This window comes from Equus asinus, chromosome 7, assembly GCF_041296235.1.
Source record: "Equus asinus isolate D_3611 breed Donkey chromosome 7, EquAss-T2T_v2, whole genome shotgun sequence".
Classification (NCBI taxonomy): domain Eukaryota; kingdom Metazoa; phylum Chordata; class Mammalia; order Perissodactyla; family Equidae; genus Equus; species Equus asinus.
In genome coordinates, this window is record NC_091796.1 from 47,536,417 (window position 1) to 47,553,531 (window position 17,115).

Sequence of the window (17,115 nt, forward strand, 5' to 3'; positions counted from 1 at the left end):
CCAGGGACTTCATCCCTAAAGACTCCAACTCCTTCCCTCCTTCTCCTTGACTGAGTAGTCCCCAGCCATCGGGACGGGGGATCTGCATCACACCCAGAACTGTCTCCTGGCTGAGGCTCCCTGGAAGCCCTCCATAAGAATGGAAGGAATGTGTCTGTCTTTAATCCTGAGGTTGTCCATCAGAATGAAGAGTCCGTGTGCAGATGCCCTTCACTGCTCTTTTGTCCCTGTGTCTTATCGTGGCTCTCCAGCAGGGCCTCTGATTTCCACCCCTCGCTGGGGGTGTCTGGGCCACTTTTTAGCTTGCATCTCTGTTTGCAAAGATATGTATCCAATTCCTCACACAATGAAAGAATAACAACAACATGAATTACAAATGTTATGATGCATTATGCTTTGATTAAATAAGGAATGTGATCGGCTGAACCCAAAAGGATACAACTAGAATCCCGTCAAGAGAAAAGATGAATGAACAGAACTACAGTGACATCTGCTGGTCCCTCCCATAGAGTTGTTGGTTTAAGTGTCATCAGAAACGTGTGGTGGAAGGAAATAATAATGGTGATAATTTCATGCTTAAAATAAATCCTTAAAATGTGTCTTTATGTAAAAACATAAGTTCAACTGTTTTAATTGGTATGTCATGAATGAGAAACCAAAATTCTTTGGAATAGAAGGTGAAAATTATTTACTCTATAATTGCTCATAACAGGAATGGAAAAGACCACTTGTGTCATCATTTTAGCACACAATCACCCACACCCACACACCACAGTAGCTAGACATGGCAGTCTGGAAAAGAGGGTAAGTGTGCAAAATGAAAGGGTTCTACTCAGAAGTATCTCTGTCTTAAAATATTGGCTTCTTCAAAAGAAGCTGAGTTCCACGGGACACAAATTACCCTCCCCACCCAGGATGTACAACGCCTTGCACGGTTTCTCTGTAAAGAAATGTCTACTGCTGTGATGCTGAGACACATTAGAAAAACATTAAGATGTAATCAGGCACTCCCTGGGGGCCAGGGCTTCAGTGGGATCAATAAGCTTTGCCACCCTGTTGGCTTCCGTTTGGGCAAATCTTCAATTACCAATATTCGTTCGTTGCCCTCTCTGCCAAAAAATGAAGTGAGATCCTGCTCCAAGGTTCAGCAACCTGAGCACAAAATACCCAAAGCTGCCTCCCTGGAGCCTAAGAAGTCTCAGTGTTGCATTCCCTCGAGCATTTCTCGGCCAGAGCCTTTTGTAGAAAGGACAGGGTTTTTGTTGGACCCCCAAAGCAGTATCACAAAGGGAGCCGTCATCTGGACTCTGGATAATGACCATTCTGTTTTCAATGAAATACAAACCCGCATGGATATTTTTTTTCCAAGCTCGACCCTAAATGCCTTCAGTGTACGGTGTCCACAACAATAGATGATAAAGCTTTCCTAACAGACTTACTTAGCAAAAAAATTAGTAGAGATTGTGTTTTTCAGAAATTATCGAAATTATTTTTAAATGGTCTGCATGTACCTTAGCTTTGGGGGCCCGCATGACAAAAGAGGAGCATTGCTTTAGGAACAAAGGAACTTTTCGCTTCTGTCTCGTGTGCTTGGGCTGTGGGGCTGCTCTGAGTGGGGAGGCAGAGCTGTCATCTTGCTGTGCTGAAAGCATCCTTATCCCACATCTGAATAAAGGACAAAGAGACCCCATCCAGGCAGTATGTGGGGATGTGCACATCTAACAATAACCATATATTGTGTGGAAGTACAAGTGTGGACAGTCTGCACTTCTTGGAAGCTAAGCTGCATTACAGCTATCTGGGTTCCTTTTAATGACTCTGAGGGACAATGTATCACCTATGAGTCTAAAGCACATTCGATAAAACATCTTGGAGTCAGTGCCTGTGGAATTCATTTTCCAGAGACAGCCACGCTTGGGGGTTTGGTTTCTAAGTTTTTTTTTCTTTCTTTCTTTTTGTGTCTAAACTGCAAAGCTACTTTTTTCCCCTCTATCATCTTTCGGCCCTGGGTGAGTCTGCACGATGATTCATCATTGTTTCAGCAGGGTTTCTACAAGGGAAGATTACTAAACTACTCGATTGTTAATTGATTATCATAATAGTCACATTCTATTTGCAGTGATTCCTGAAAGCAAGGTATGCCCTGGGTAGTTCTCAGTAGTCCGGGATTTGCAGACCCATAGCCAGGCTGGCACATCCTCTAGGGACACATCCATCTGGCCCTGACAGTGCCACATCCATTATCCCCACAAATAATGCTAAGGGAGGTAGTATTGGGTGAAATAGAGAGTATCGTTTTCTGTAGTTTCTTCCATTTGCAAGATGTTGAACAGTTCTTTTTTCTGAGTAATTCTGACATGATGCCTGTTTATAAGAAGAGGAAGAGTTCTTTTTCCAGAATCCTTCTCTACCTTCCTGTGGCCAAAGACTTCAGGCCCCCTGGGGTCTGTGGGCTGTGGGCATAGCCCTATCTACTGAAACATGGTTCAGCTTGTGACTCAAATTCTTTCATTAAAGAGCCACATTGTCACATTCATTCATTCAGCCCTGCATTTGGTCATCAAAAGCCCTTTACTGGCTGCCCTCTTTGCCTCAGCCCCTTGCTCAGGCCCTGGGGACACAATAGTGCACAAGGGGTGCCTTCAGGCTAATGGGGTAGAAAGACAATTACCTTGACCAGAACAAGAGGATATCATTTGTGTGGTGGCAGCACAGAGAAGGGAGGCAGGATTCAGGGAAAGCTTCCCAGAGGAAGGGACATTTGAGCTGAGTTTTAAAGGGCATGGAATTAACTGGGTAAAAAAGGGAAAGTATGGTCTAGGCAGAGGGAGCATCACAGAGAAATGATACCACAGCTGAGTTCAAATAAACAGTTATTCCCAAGTGTCCAGAGGGAAAGTTGTATGTATGTGGGGTCTGACAGTGACGAGTGGATCAGGGAATAGAGAACCCCCATACACAGAGCCTAAAAGTGAAGCTTGATGACCTGCTTTATTTAACATTTGCTGAGCACCTACTGTATACAGGGGACAGTCCCACATGCAGTAGTTGGGTGGGATTGGGAGGAAAACCATCTTTATTCTCAATAACAAACACACATTGAGTGCCCACTGCATACCAGGCGAGCTGTTGTGTCCTCTCCTTTTGCTATTCTACTTAATTCTCACAACAAACATACAAAGTAGGTATTGTCATCTCAGTTTTACAAATGAGGAAACAAACGAGTCCTGAGAGGTAAGAATGACTTGCCCAAGATAAAACATGTAGTTTGCAACACAGCTGGGATTAAAACTACAAAGAAGACACAAGAAGCTTATGAGTCAACATTTCCAGTGCTGCAAGACCAGAGAAGAGAGGGGGAGCAAGGGGAGGGGAATGTTAAATTTGGCGGGATACTCCCCCTGATCAAGCCAACATGTCCCCTTGTACCAAAAAGGAACCCCGAGCCCAGACTTTCCGGAAATGCCTGTGTGGACATCCTCCAGGCGGGAAAGCTCCACAGAGATGGCTTCCTTGTTCCTTCTGTTGCCCCTCTCTCCGTCTCCAAGCCCCCCAGCCTTTAAACACCTTCTCCTCTCCCGAAGTAGCCCCAGCCTCTGACCTATCAGCCACCGGTAAAGGCATAAGTCCCCTCTTAGGTCGTATAAATTCCCATGGCTCCTGGCCTGGGTGGCAGTTCCCACCAATTCCCACTTCAGACAATTCTCAATCTGGGAAGAGAGAAGTAGAAAGATTCACATCCAGGAAAAGAAGGATCAAGAGACTATTGAGATGATTCTCAACACTGGGTTGCAGTTTCCTTTACAGAATACTTGTTTCTTATCAGTTGTCCCTGATTAGTTTTCAAAATATTAAAATCCATAAGTAAACATCTTGTCCTGTTCGGGTTAGTTTATTGCCAGTAGCTCTCATTAGGCTTATAAATTCTATTTTAACCTCCCCTGTCCCAACCCCCAATATTCTCTTAAGCTGACACCAGAAGGTCCGATAACCGATCACATAATTCCTGGGTCACAGTCTCCCCTATAACAAGGGAAGAAGTGTAGTCTCACCAATATAGAAAGCTGTGAAAAGGAAAGGACAATCAAGGACTTCTTAAAATAACTAAAAGTTGCCAGATGTGCTTAGAAATAGAATGTTTTATAAAGCAGAGACATTTGTGAAGAAACAGAATGCTTCAACATAAGCTGAAATGTAATGAACACATGAAAAAAGAAAAGAAGGCTGTGGAAACAGTCATGAAAGGCTCAAGCCAGTGTGCAGGGAATATGACTGGAGGTTTCTAGAACAATGTAGGCCTTACTTATTTAGGCCTGAATTCCCCTGGTAAAATTTTGTTGTGCCCAACCTTCGAACCCTAACCCAACTGGACAAAGTCAGAACTTAACCACGTGTCGGATGCTCCCTTGTTTAGATAGCATGTTGGCTGCTGGCTCATTGTCTCTTTGGTCTCTGAGTTCTCCAATATTCAAAAGAAGACACTGAAAGGAACATGAAGAGAGAAAAAGATAGGAGACTTTGTCGGGAGTTTTAAACTTTCTTATTGAGTTAGAAGAAACCCCTGGGAGAAGATGCTTTAGATGTTTGGGCCTTCTGGGTTCACTGTTGCCATAGAGAAAAAAGAGCTTGATGATTCAAAAGTAGTCAGGACACGTGAGGGACTCAAAGAGACGACTGGAGGAAGGTGTCTGTCTCACAATTTCACTTTTATGTGGCATTAAGGCTGTGACCGATATTGTCATCATTTACAGGATATATTTCCTCAGAAAAGCGTGAGAAATCTTGGCTTTTGACTGTATAAAGAGAAAACTTTCCAGCTTTTACCCGAAATCTTTATCCCATGATTCACAGCGTTAAGGAAAGGACTTAGGCACTCAGGGGAAGGGATTTCGAATTCATGCTGCACTGCTGGTTTGTGCTGCAAATTTTGGCAGGTTTCCTTACTTCACTGGTTTTACAATATTAACCCTTTGCAGCCAGAGCACAAATGATGAGGAAAGTTGTAAATACCAAAGTGGTAAGCACCTTTGTGGCATTGTTCTCTTAAGTCAGCCAAATATTAGACAAGACGTTCTAATATAGGGATCCTGACCTTTAGAACAGGCCAGTTTCTTTGACTTCCCTGAAGTAAAAGACCCAAGGTGGTTGGAGATGTTTACAGTGACCAGAAGGAAATGAGATGAATAAATAATCACCTCCAGCTAATAAGTTGTCCAAGAAGACTGTGTCAGTAGTTTCCCTCATGTCCCCTCCTCTACCACAAATGCCTGAGAGTAGTGAAAAGGGTCGTATGCTATGGGTTACCAACTTTGTGAACATCAGTGGGGTCAGCCTCAAAGTTTGCCCAGGTTAGCCCAGTTTGACACATATCCGGTACCTCTTATGGGCTGAATTGTGCCCCTCTAAAATTTATATGTTGAAATTCTAATTCCAAGTACCAGCAATTGGAGATAGGCCCTCTAAAGAGGTAAGTTAAACGAGGTTATTACTGTGGACCCTAATCCATCTGACTGGTGTCCTTATAAGAAGACAAAATGAGGACACAGACACACACAGAGGGAAGAGCCTGTGAAGACGTTGGAAGAAGATGGTCATCTATAAGCCAAGGGGAGAGGCCTCAGAAGAAACCCCCCTGCTGATACCTTGATCTTAGACGTCTAGCCTCCAGAATTGTGAGGAAATAAATTTATGTTCTTTACACCACTCACTCGGTGGTATTTTGTTATGGCAGTAGCAAATTAATACAGTGGTAAAGAAAAAAATAGAAGAGTCAATCTATAAACGACAATTCTTAGGAAATCTGAAATCTATAGACATTATGGTGAGCAGCTGACACTATAAAGTATGGCCGAGAGTCTGACATTAGCTCTTCTGCTCATGACTCAGATGAGCTCAGGCAAGTTTGCAAACCTCTCTGAGGACCAAATCCTTCTTTTGTGAAATGAGGATAATGATCCTTGATTATATACCATATATTTACAGAAGAAGTCCTCCGATGAGCATATAAAGATGAATGACATTATCCTGTTCTGGTGATGCCTAAGGTGATTTAAATTAAGGAGAGAGAGAGATGTTCATAAATGAGAATTGCAACACAGTGAGATAGCCACTTCAGTAGAAATATGTCCATGTGCTTCCATAGAAATATGTTCATGTGTTAAGGTTGCATCAGATTAACTTTTAAGAGCCAGGTCAGGAAAAACTTCACAAAGGTAACAAGTAGACTGAGTTTTAAAGTAGAAGTTCACATAGCAGAAAATGAGACAAGAGAACTTTGGGATAAATAAGCATGCCCAAAGGCATGGGCACCCAGAAGGGCAAGACAGGCTCAGAGAATAGTGAGTAGCTGGTGTGAGTAGAGAGCCTCACCAAGACAGGCAGAACATGAGACAGGAAAACTGGGTTGGTGTCAAATCATAAACGGTCTTGAATGCCTAGACAGGCTGTCTAAACTTTATTCTGCTGGACTTTAGGGATAACCGAAGGTTTTGAAGCAAGAGAGTGACATGAACAGATCTGTCTTTGGAAAGCATACCTTGAAGGCAGTGTGGTAAATGGATGTGATGGGAAACGTTTGGAAACAGATGCCAAGTAGGTATGCTATTGCAGTAGTTCGTATACTGGACAAGCCCCAGGGCGTTGGGAGGATTGACTTAGATAATAGGAAGCATATGATACCAGGAAATTTCTTAGTTTGCAAATCCCTTCACTTAACATCAAAATAACCACTCACTTTGATATAACAGCCACCAATTCAAAAAAGAAATAGAGTTTCATCAAAATGACTTTTCAATTCATGTCTAGCCTATTTCAACCTTTACTGTAACTTATAGTTACTTGGTGGCAGTAAGAATGAGTATGAGGGCACATTTAGCAGAATAAACCAAGGGTTTAAATTCTACAGGTATTGGTGTTGAAATTCCATAAATTATGAAATATAAACAATATTATGTCTTAGAAACTGATAATATACTTTCTTCACCAACATGCTCCCTTTTTCTCTGTACCCCCTACTCCAACTGCCTAGTAGAACTGCCTGCTACCTCCTCTGTGCTCCCAGAGCCCTTTGTTTGGTGTTGCATGAATCACACTGCAGGAATGAGTACACATAAGCTTCTGTCTCCATTGCTAGATCACAAGCTCTTGGTCTTCTTCATCTCTGGCTCCCCAGAGCCCAGCACAGGGCCCTTTGGCTCCTAGCAAAGGGCCTGCCTGGGCACAGTAGATGCTCAATATGCAGTCGTTGGATCACTTTAAAATTACTCCCAGGATGGGGTGTGTGTGGTGTGTGTGCATCTGTATGTGTATTTCTGCTGTAAACTCAGAGTGAAAAGTGATGAAGTGATATGGATTCCACTTGATGGCCTGTTTCATAAAGTAGGCCTCTTTGTAATGTAGAAACCCCTGTGAATGAACTGACACACGCCAGCTGAAGCACACATGCCAAGGCTCTGTCTTGGCAGTCTGCTTTGGGGAGCCCACCTCTCTTTGAACGCAAGCGTCTGATTCATAAGCGCTTGCCCTGCTCCGTTGCCCTAGTGCAGATCACATTTATCTGTTTGACTTATGCAGGACTACTGTGTATACATCTCCCATACAGGATCTCATTATACCAAGGCAGAAAATGGTTTAATGCACATTTCGTGCTTTTGACACCTAAATAATCCAGTTATCATCTTGACATGGAAATTGGAATGTCTTTGTTCTAGTGGCCTGATATACTCAAGTTAGAATACATATATCAGTGATTTCAAAACACGATGTGTTCTACAAATATCAAACCTTCTTGATTGTGTTTCAACAATGCAGTCAAGACAGTTCATTATACAGGGATACGAAAATAAATTCTTTTTTTCCTCTTTCCTTTTCTTCAGTTGACTAAGGAAGCACCAATAAAAAGGCCAGGTGCTCGGGTGGCTAATGTTGTCATGGACAGAACACATACTCAGCACACAGACTTGCTGTCATTTATTATTGTTTTCCTTGGATGTTAGTAAAGCCATAGGATACTTTTAAATGTGTCTTCCTGTTCTTCTACTTGCTTAAATCATACTTAATATTGAGATATCTTAGAAAAGCATCCTATCTCAATAACAGCTGATTTTTTTGAGATGTTATTTGCAAGGTGTCATACTAGATGCTTTAAAGATACCATCTCCCTATAATCCTCACCAGCTCTACATGGTAAGTATGATTTTTTTCTCTTCTGTGTACAGATGCAGAAATCGAAGGAAATAAGTCGCTTTCTACCACTAGCAGAGTGGAAATGAGATCTTTTATCTCTCTGACCCAAGTCTGGCTTGAGACTCCGCACTATACTGCCTCAGCCTTTTGAGGTAACACACAATCCCCTGTCTCTTCTGACTTCAGTCTGAAGTTAGACTTCGAACGGCAAGTCTGCAATCATTTCCAGCATGAATCGGGAACTCCGTATGTGTCGATGAGTGACTAATGTAGGGCTAATCACTGACTGTAGGTCCGCAGGGGAAGATTCAGAAATAGCAGAGATATGAATATTTTTGCACCTGTATAACAATAGCATCAACAATGGTAATAAAGATAATAACATTTAGTTCACTTGTGGAGAAAATATTATAAACTAATCTCGGTGCAGGTGATAAAATTAAGGCAATTGGTGGGTGTGAGGTAGCAGTTTCAATACACTCACTAGGCTGTATGCTATGGCCCAACAAAGATCCGTGAGACTTCCCAAGCCACATCCAAGGGGTAATGACAAATGTTGGATAAATCATTCCAAAGCTATTACAGAGAGACTCACTCTGCCATATGGAGAAAAGCGGTTAGGGAACAATTAACTTCAACAATGTATATTGCCCCTGGAAACAAACCCAGGTTAAGCCGCTACGACAAGGATGACTGCAGCCTCTATAAATTAGTCAGTAATAATGGGCATAGTTGGAAACCATAAAAACTTTGAAAAATAGAATAAATGCAAGCCATGAAATCACTTATAAAAGACCCAACAACAAATTCTAAGGTGGACACACCAAACACCTCTTTTCTACTTAATTTGTCATATTTATAGCTTAAGGCAAGCAAATGTTTGATGAGTGCAAAGGTTCTGGTGTCATGAACCAAGATACGGTAATTGGCACTAAAATTACTGCAAGTGTTTAATACAAGAGGCCTTGTTTACAAAGTACAGAAGATGTAAAACAACTGAACACAAATGAAGACAATGCTTTCATGGCTGTGTGCTACCAACAGACATAAAGAAGCTGCTAAGGTTAGAAATCATCAACCAGCCCTCAAATGCAGGTAAAGAGTGGAATTGACACAGAGCTCAGTTAAGACTGTAAACTAGGTAAGTAAACACAAAATTTAAAAGAAAACATTTACTGAGACAGGGCCACAGTCGCAAACCCACAATTTCTGGATAAGGGACCAACAGTTTGCTACAGGCTCAAACCCATAAAGTAAATGGGATCACGGGCAGGAGCAGACAGAGAGGCGAACAGCCAGAAGAGGAAGGCATGCGTGTTTTGAAGAGCAGCCCAGGTGTCTCTGCAGCTGGGGATTTAATAAAACATGTTTACGTTATAATTTAAGGACAGCTCAGAAAATTGTGCCATTGGATTTCTATTCCAATAATAAATTATCTTGAGGATTTGTACATAAATATGAAGATTCAGTCAATATAATGATTAGACACAACGTTCATAAGAATTTTTAATCATTACTTTTAAGAGGCTATCTAGCTTATTCAAATGCTTTCATATGTCTCATGTAACTTTACTTTTACAATAACTACAACTGTTATTCTCAACGCCATATAGCGGATGAGGAAATTGAAGCTTCAGAGCAGAGAAATAGTATGTCCAAGCCGACACAGGGTGTTGGTGGTAGAACCAGCATTAGAACATAAGGTTTCTGACTCTACAGCTTTTTCTTCTCATGTAATCAGCTCTTCAAGTTTAAAAGTGATCTGAAATGTAAAATACCAGTTGATTATAAGAAAAACATGTATCCAAGTTGGGAGATATATTTAAATCCTATTAAACTAACTGAAAAATTCATGAGCAATACATGGATAATTTGTTTCTTATTAAAACATTAAACTTGTAGAGAATATTTAGCTGTTCAAATGTCAAGTAACAGGATAGCTATAGTAAGTTAATTAGGTACCGATTCATTGCTAAAGATACTTAATTGACATTTAATAAGCATATTAAATACCAATTAACCAACTATATTTAGTGCTAACTATATTTAGTCAAAGCTGTTTTGTTAATTGCTTGCTCAGTGCTTTAGTATCTATGGTCAATAGATTATAACCCAATTAAATATATACATTAATGTGTTTGCATATATGTCTCCCCACTGGGGACTGTTGCCCAGATGCCCATGTGTGGGCTTAACCATCATCACCCAGCTCGGTGAAGAGGATATCGACCAGCAAGCTACCCCAGCTCATGGAAGATCCTCTACAGAGAAAAAAAGTCAGCCAGTGTGTGATGGCAAATATGCAGCACTCTCCTGTCACTGCCAAACTCAGAAACATGGAGGAATTAACAGGTTCTGCTGACAAGGGCCACAGGGCTCTTTAGGGCAGAGCTCACAGCCCCTTTGAGACCTCTACAGAGGGAATTTCTTGATTCAGAAGCCACAGCCACGATGTTTCATAAATACCACTTTTATTACCATCTACAGGAGGGAAGAACATACTGATTGTGATAATTGTCTCCAGGATCTCATGACTTTCTCGGGCTCAAGAGATCTTGGCTAGCATTCTTTGGGACTATTTGCTGAATAACATTGCCAGTCACATGCTGTGGGACTCTTATTATGTATTCTGGTCACAATGCATTCCTGCAGACATGACGCTTGCAGCACAATAGAGAAGAGACATGTGAAAAGAGATCAGGGACCAGAGCACGTTAACCTTGGCCACTCTTCCTGACCCCATGAAGGCATTTAATGTGTCTGCAGGTCCCGATGTTGGGAATCCTTCCCAAAATTTGAGTATGCAGAAGTGCTGAACAGTGGTGTGAATCTGTTACTCAGAGGGTTGAAGGACAAGGCTGGTGGTCACTCAGACTACTCCTGCAGGCAAGATGCACCCAAACGAGCTTAGATTCAATACAGTGAGACCACATAATAAACACTTCCTATACGAAGGTCAATTAACATTGAGGAAGTCAATCTAATGTTGAAGTTTGGAGAGTGCTTTCCATTATTAAAATAATCAAGTTGTTGCACCCAATGTGATCACTGAGGCTGAGCAGCGTCAAAGTCCAGGGGCATGAACATTTCATTGTGAGGTCTACATGATCACATTTGCTCTGCAATTCAGAAAAGTCAGCCTCTTGGACAGTGAGTTGAGCCATTAGTTTTGGGAGTTCCCAGTTTATGGGCAGAACTTTTCCAAGGGCAGTCTGAAATTCAAAGTCCAGGGAAAGCTGAGTCAGGAACTGACAGCCTTATAGCTCTGGGAGACAGGAATCAGTGGACAGGAATAGTCAAAATTATTCCAGGAACACCATTCTTAGGGTCTTAGATGGATGAAAACCCTGCAGCTTTTGTCTGAGATTGTCTTAAAGTACTGCTGCCCCATCTCTGTAGGCATAACCAAAAGAAATTCCCTAGAACAACTATAATTCAAACATGGTAAGGCTGGAGTAATAAAAATAGATTTTGGTGAGACAGTATTTCTAGGTGACAGACTACAGTAATGCACGTAAAATAAGAATAGTAATAATTTCAAGTACAAACAATTATACATATGCTAGGTGTGATTATAAAATGAAATGTGTGGCTATAAACAAAGATCATGAATGTATTAATTAGATACTAAGTTGAGGGCGTGCCTAGTCGTGGTGACCTGAGTTGACCCGTTCTGTCATTTTTTTCACATTTGAACAATGGTCTTGAGTATTTCTTGTCAGAGGTTATTAGCAGGACTGCATCTGTGTGTGGCAGGGGTGGTCTCCCTCCTTCAGTAACTGCTTTGGGCTCTGATGAGAATCTTCCCATCATCTTGAGACTTGGCAGCGTATTAATATGTAACACTGTTTAAACTGTCCCAGGGCGGTGTCAAGTAATGCAATTTACCTCATTTGGCTTTTGCATCGAATTTTCCATTGGAAAGACTTGTGCACTTTGCATGTTTTCAGTTAATGAAGGATTGTAGTGTGCCTGTGAGCTTTGTTGGAGGAGGCCATGAAATGGGGGAGAAAATTAGTATCCAGAGGGAGATAATTGCTGCCCTGAATAAGTCTGAACAATGAGAGAAAGGAATAAAGAGATAGTACGTGAAATTTAAATTCTTCAATATGAGCTGCTCTTGGGTAAGCAAAACACTCAAGCTAAGGTTAGTAATGAATTAGTTAACACAACAGAAGAAGAGAGTCTGACTCGGCAGACTGAGCTAGCATTTCAATTTTCAGCTCAGTTGGCAGTAGAAGTGAGGCTGACGAGGGGGCTTGGCATAAAGCATGAATTCCAGGATATTGTATTATGGCCTTCTAGGGGCTGGGGAAGCCACACTGACATACAGATTTGAGGTTCAGAATCTAGTTATGGTGTTTAAAGAGAAAAAAAAAGAAAGAGCTAAGTTGGAAGGTAAGGATAATGCAGGAAATTCAAGATAGTGAATTAAATGGATGATCTTCTGATTGAAGAGAAATGGACAAAATGGGATTCCATATTTAGTCCTAAGAGTAGGTGATTAAGAAGCAATCTGAATGAAATATTGGACTCGATATGTCTTATAAATTTTTGGTTGAGGATCAATTTGAGTTTATTAGGTAGATCAGAACAAAAGGACATAAATGCAAATCAAGAGGGAATGTATGCAAAAGAAACTTAAGTAGATATTTTATGAAGAAAGTGATGACATTTAGGATGAATTTGATAAGTATATGGATTTCAGTAAATTAAGAAGAGTATAATTGGCTAAATATATGTGAAAAGAAACTCCCTGAATGTCAATGGGTCTCTATGTTGCTTTAGGAAAGAAAATAGTGATTTTACTTTAAACTGCAGAATCTAAAGCTAAATTTGTCACCTCCAGGCAAGTACCCAAGAGACACCATCTCCACATACACTTGTGGAGGGTGGGGGAGCAGTAGAGAAACACCTTCTGTTTCATGACCTCCAACCCCTACCATGCAGGGTGGTCTGTGGTCCAGCAACATCACCTGGGAGCTTGATGGAAATGTAGGATCTTGGGCTCCACTCTGGGCCTATAGAATCAGAACCTGCATTTAACAATATCCCTGGGGCCGGCCTGGTGGCACAGCAGTTAAGTTCGCACGTTCTGCTTCTCGGCAGCCCAGGGTTTGCCGGTTTGGATCCCGGGTGTGGACATGGCACTGCTTGGCAAAACCCATGCTGTGGTAGGCAGCCCACATGTACAGTAGAGGAAGATGGGCATGGATGTTAGCTCAGGACCAGTCTTCCTCAGCAAAAAGAGGAGGATTGGCAGTAGTTAGCTCAGGGCTAATCTTCCTCAAATAAAAAAAAAAAATATCCCCTCGTGATTCATGTGTACCTTAATGTTTGAAAAGCACAGGTGTAAGGCTACCAACCACAGCTCTACCTCTGCTTAAGGTGAGATTTAAACTGGCTTGGATGTGAGTCTTGGCTCTCCCACTTACTATGCAACCTTGGCTAAGGGATTTCATCTCTGAATTTCACTCTCCTCATGTGTAAAATGGAAATGATGACAATAGTCACTACCTACCTTGAAGAGCTCTATTAGTGTGAAATAAATTAGTGTTGCCATTCAAGCCCAGTCTCTGAAACCAGACAATCTGGCTCAAATATTGGTTCTGTCATTCACTAGCTACGTAACTTTGAGATAAGTCATTTAACTTCACTGGGCCACGGTTTTCTCATCTGTAAAGAGAAAGTAATAATAGTACCCATATTATACAGTTGTTTTAGGATCCAATGATGTAACAGATGTAAACCTATTAAAACGTTCCTGACATTTAGATGCACTATACATGTTGGCAAGTATTATTGTTACAAATGCAGTGCCAGGCAGACAATAGGTTTTCAATAAATGTTAGCTACTCTCAGTAGTCTTCTCGCATCCAAAATGACTTCTTGTTATAGAAGCGGTTGGATTAAGGAAGACAGAGAACAACAAATTCAAGATTTAAGTAATTATAAGTTTGTGGCAGTATTTGCCTTTAATTTCGAATAGAATAACATGGTTTTGGGCAAAATGTACCACAAAAGTATTGTAGGCTTACTTGCCTATACAAACAAGTTGGAAAACAGGGCAAGTTAATTCGCCCAACTCAGTTTTTAAAAAATGAACAAACAACCTTCCGCAGAAAACAAACAATGGGGTTTCCCCCCACTGGCTCTTACCCCCATTGGTTTGGATTAACTTCTTTTTGTCTACGTAAACTGAATTTCCCTAATTCAAACTACATTTCTTTAAGGTTGCATCTCTCTGTCTATGCAGGCACGAAGAGAACAATTGAGATGGTAGGGGAGGGTAGGAGTGGGACTAACTCCGTTTCTCTTTCTTTCCCTTTAGCCTCTCCTGACCTCCCTCCAAGAATCTCAGTTCACACCCACTCCCTCTAGCTAGTTTCTTGAAACCTCTTCATGGAAGTCTGGCCGCCCCCTCCTTCCCTGTGACCTGGTTTCTGGCTCTGGGTCTCCCTGTGACCTCAGCTCAACCCCTTTCACTTCTCACAGTGTCATTTCTGAGCCCTTAGGTCACAGAGGATGATAGCTTCCAATTCCACTGCCTTTTACCAGCCTGTGCAACCCAGAAATAATTTGCCTGAAACCCATTCTTGAAGAGAGAAGCCTGGTCAGACAAGTGAAGGATTGTATTGTATTTCGTTCTTGTAAACCAGTGCCGGCGGCGGCAACATCTGTTTGTAGCAACAAGATTGGGAAGTTGTTTTGTGCTCCTTTGTTGAGTGTTCTGGTTCTTTCCCCAGTGCATTGTCTTCCCCTGAGGGGTCACCTCGCAGAGTTTTCTCGGCAGTCTGGTCTTGATGCTAAGAAACTCATAACTAATTACCATGACTTCAATTCTTAACTTGACCAGCTGTGTTGAAGAAAGGAAAACTTGGTCCCCCAGTGCTGCAGGATCTATAATTCATCCTCTATAAAAAAAAGTCAATATTGGAGCAAAAATGACATTTAAAAATCATAAAATAAGTAGCCTGGTATTTACCTAAGAGGTTCTTTTCCTCTCTTCGTTATATACCATGTACTGTGTTGTTTGTTTTCTTTGGGGCACTGTGTGTGCCCGTGTGACAGCGAGAGGGCTCTCCTGCTTCCAATGACTTCTGGGTAAGGGAGAAAACAAGACCACTGAGAAAAGATAATGGGCCCGCGCAGGAAGAACCTCTGCAGACACTCTCTTTGCAGTGTTGATCTGGTGAAACAGGTTAACTTTAAGGACGGAACTATGCAATTTAGCTTTTTCTTGATTCTAAAATTGCGCTGTAAATTTTTATAGCTTTACAGATTAAAGAAAGATTAAAACCACAAAGCACATGTTAATTACAAACGGCTCACCAGTGGCAAATAGACTTGTATCCCTCATCAAGGTGGAGCGAACACTTGTCCCAACACAACAGTGGCCCCATCAGAAGACAGCCACCAGCCTGATTACAGGGAGGCAGGAGTGGTGGTCCCTCTGCGCCAGGCAGACTCTGCATCAGAGCCTCCAGCAGCATCCACAGGACTCCTCCAGGCCTCTTTGCAAGAAGCCAGATTGATTCCCCTGTGCCGCTCAGAGTGGGGAAAATATTTTTAAAGTCATGACTTCCCCAGTAGGCTCAGGCAGCTCAGAAACAAAGGAGGCAGAAACCTTCCCCAGGTCCTAGTGGTTGGGCCTAGCAGGCATTGGCAAAGAGGCCTGTTGGCCTTCTATGTTCATCAGTGAGCTGGAAGGGAAATGGTCTGAATGTGGAGACGTAAGTCAGTGACTCTAAACTAATTTGTTAGGAGAACCCTGGGGAAGGAGGAGAAACCTGGATAGATTTAACTGTTGGGCTCTTGCACAGATGTAGAGAATTTAATATAATTTCCTTTTGTTCACCAAGAATTTGTTGAGCATTATGCTAAGCAAGTAGCAGACCACATGTAACTGTGCTAAAAGCAAGATAGGATGGGTAGAGAAAACAGTACACTCGTTCATGTACTCTTAAAACTTTCTGGTCATTTACTATGAATAAATTTAGGAGGGTGTACACTCCTGTGTGTGTGTAAGTCTGTAGAACGTGTGTGCCTTTGTGCGTAGTCCATTGCTAAGCAAAAAAGTGTAATAGCAAAAGTCCAGGCCCTATAGCCATGATGGATTACTTAATAGCATGACATGGGAAGTAATCAAACGATAGTTCTCATTGTGTTCACTCAATTGCTGGAATGATCAAATGAAAGGGGAAATTGTGGAACGCCCCCCCCCAAAATTCACATTTTCAACTCTATCATATTAACTTGGAACATTTTGTTAGAAGATAGATGATATATGCACAACCTTATAAATCTTAAACATTGAACTGAAACATTGGCCTCACAGAGGGTAGCCATGAGACATACATGAGACAGTATTTATTAAATACTTAGCACAGCGCCTCTCTCAATAAAGCTGAAACTCCCCACACAGCTCACTCAGGAAACGCTCTTCAAGTGCTGGAGTCTGAGTGAAAAAAACTATTAGAACAAGCACCACTTTTCTTTCTGCACTCATTTGAAGGTAAACTTAGTCATCACCAAAGATTAAAAATGTATTAAAGAAAAACCAAAATTGAAAATATTCTATTTATGAATCTTTTATTTATTATTTGTGTTTATTATTTCTGAAGCACAAAATCTAGATCTAGTTCATCAGACTCCATTTTTCTCCAAAACCTAATACTTGTAGTTAAAATTCATTGTGTGCTTATGAAATGCCCAGTAGTGGGCTAAGCATTATATTAATTAATCCTCACATAGCCTTCTGAGGAAGGTTCTACTCCATCCTCACTTTGCAGATGCTGAAACTGAGGTTAAGTTACACCCCCAGGGTCACACAGCTAGTCAATGGCAGAGTCCAGATTCTAATGCCAACTCAAGACTGTGAGTTCTTAACCACTAAGCCCACTGGCTTTGGAAACATAGTTTGAGAATGAT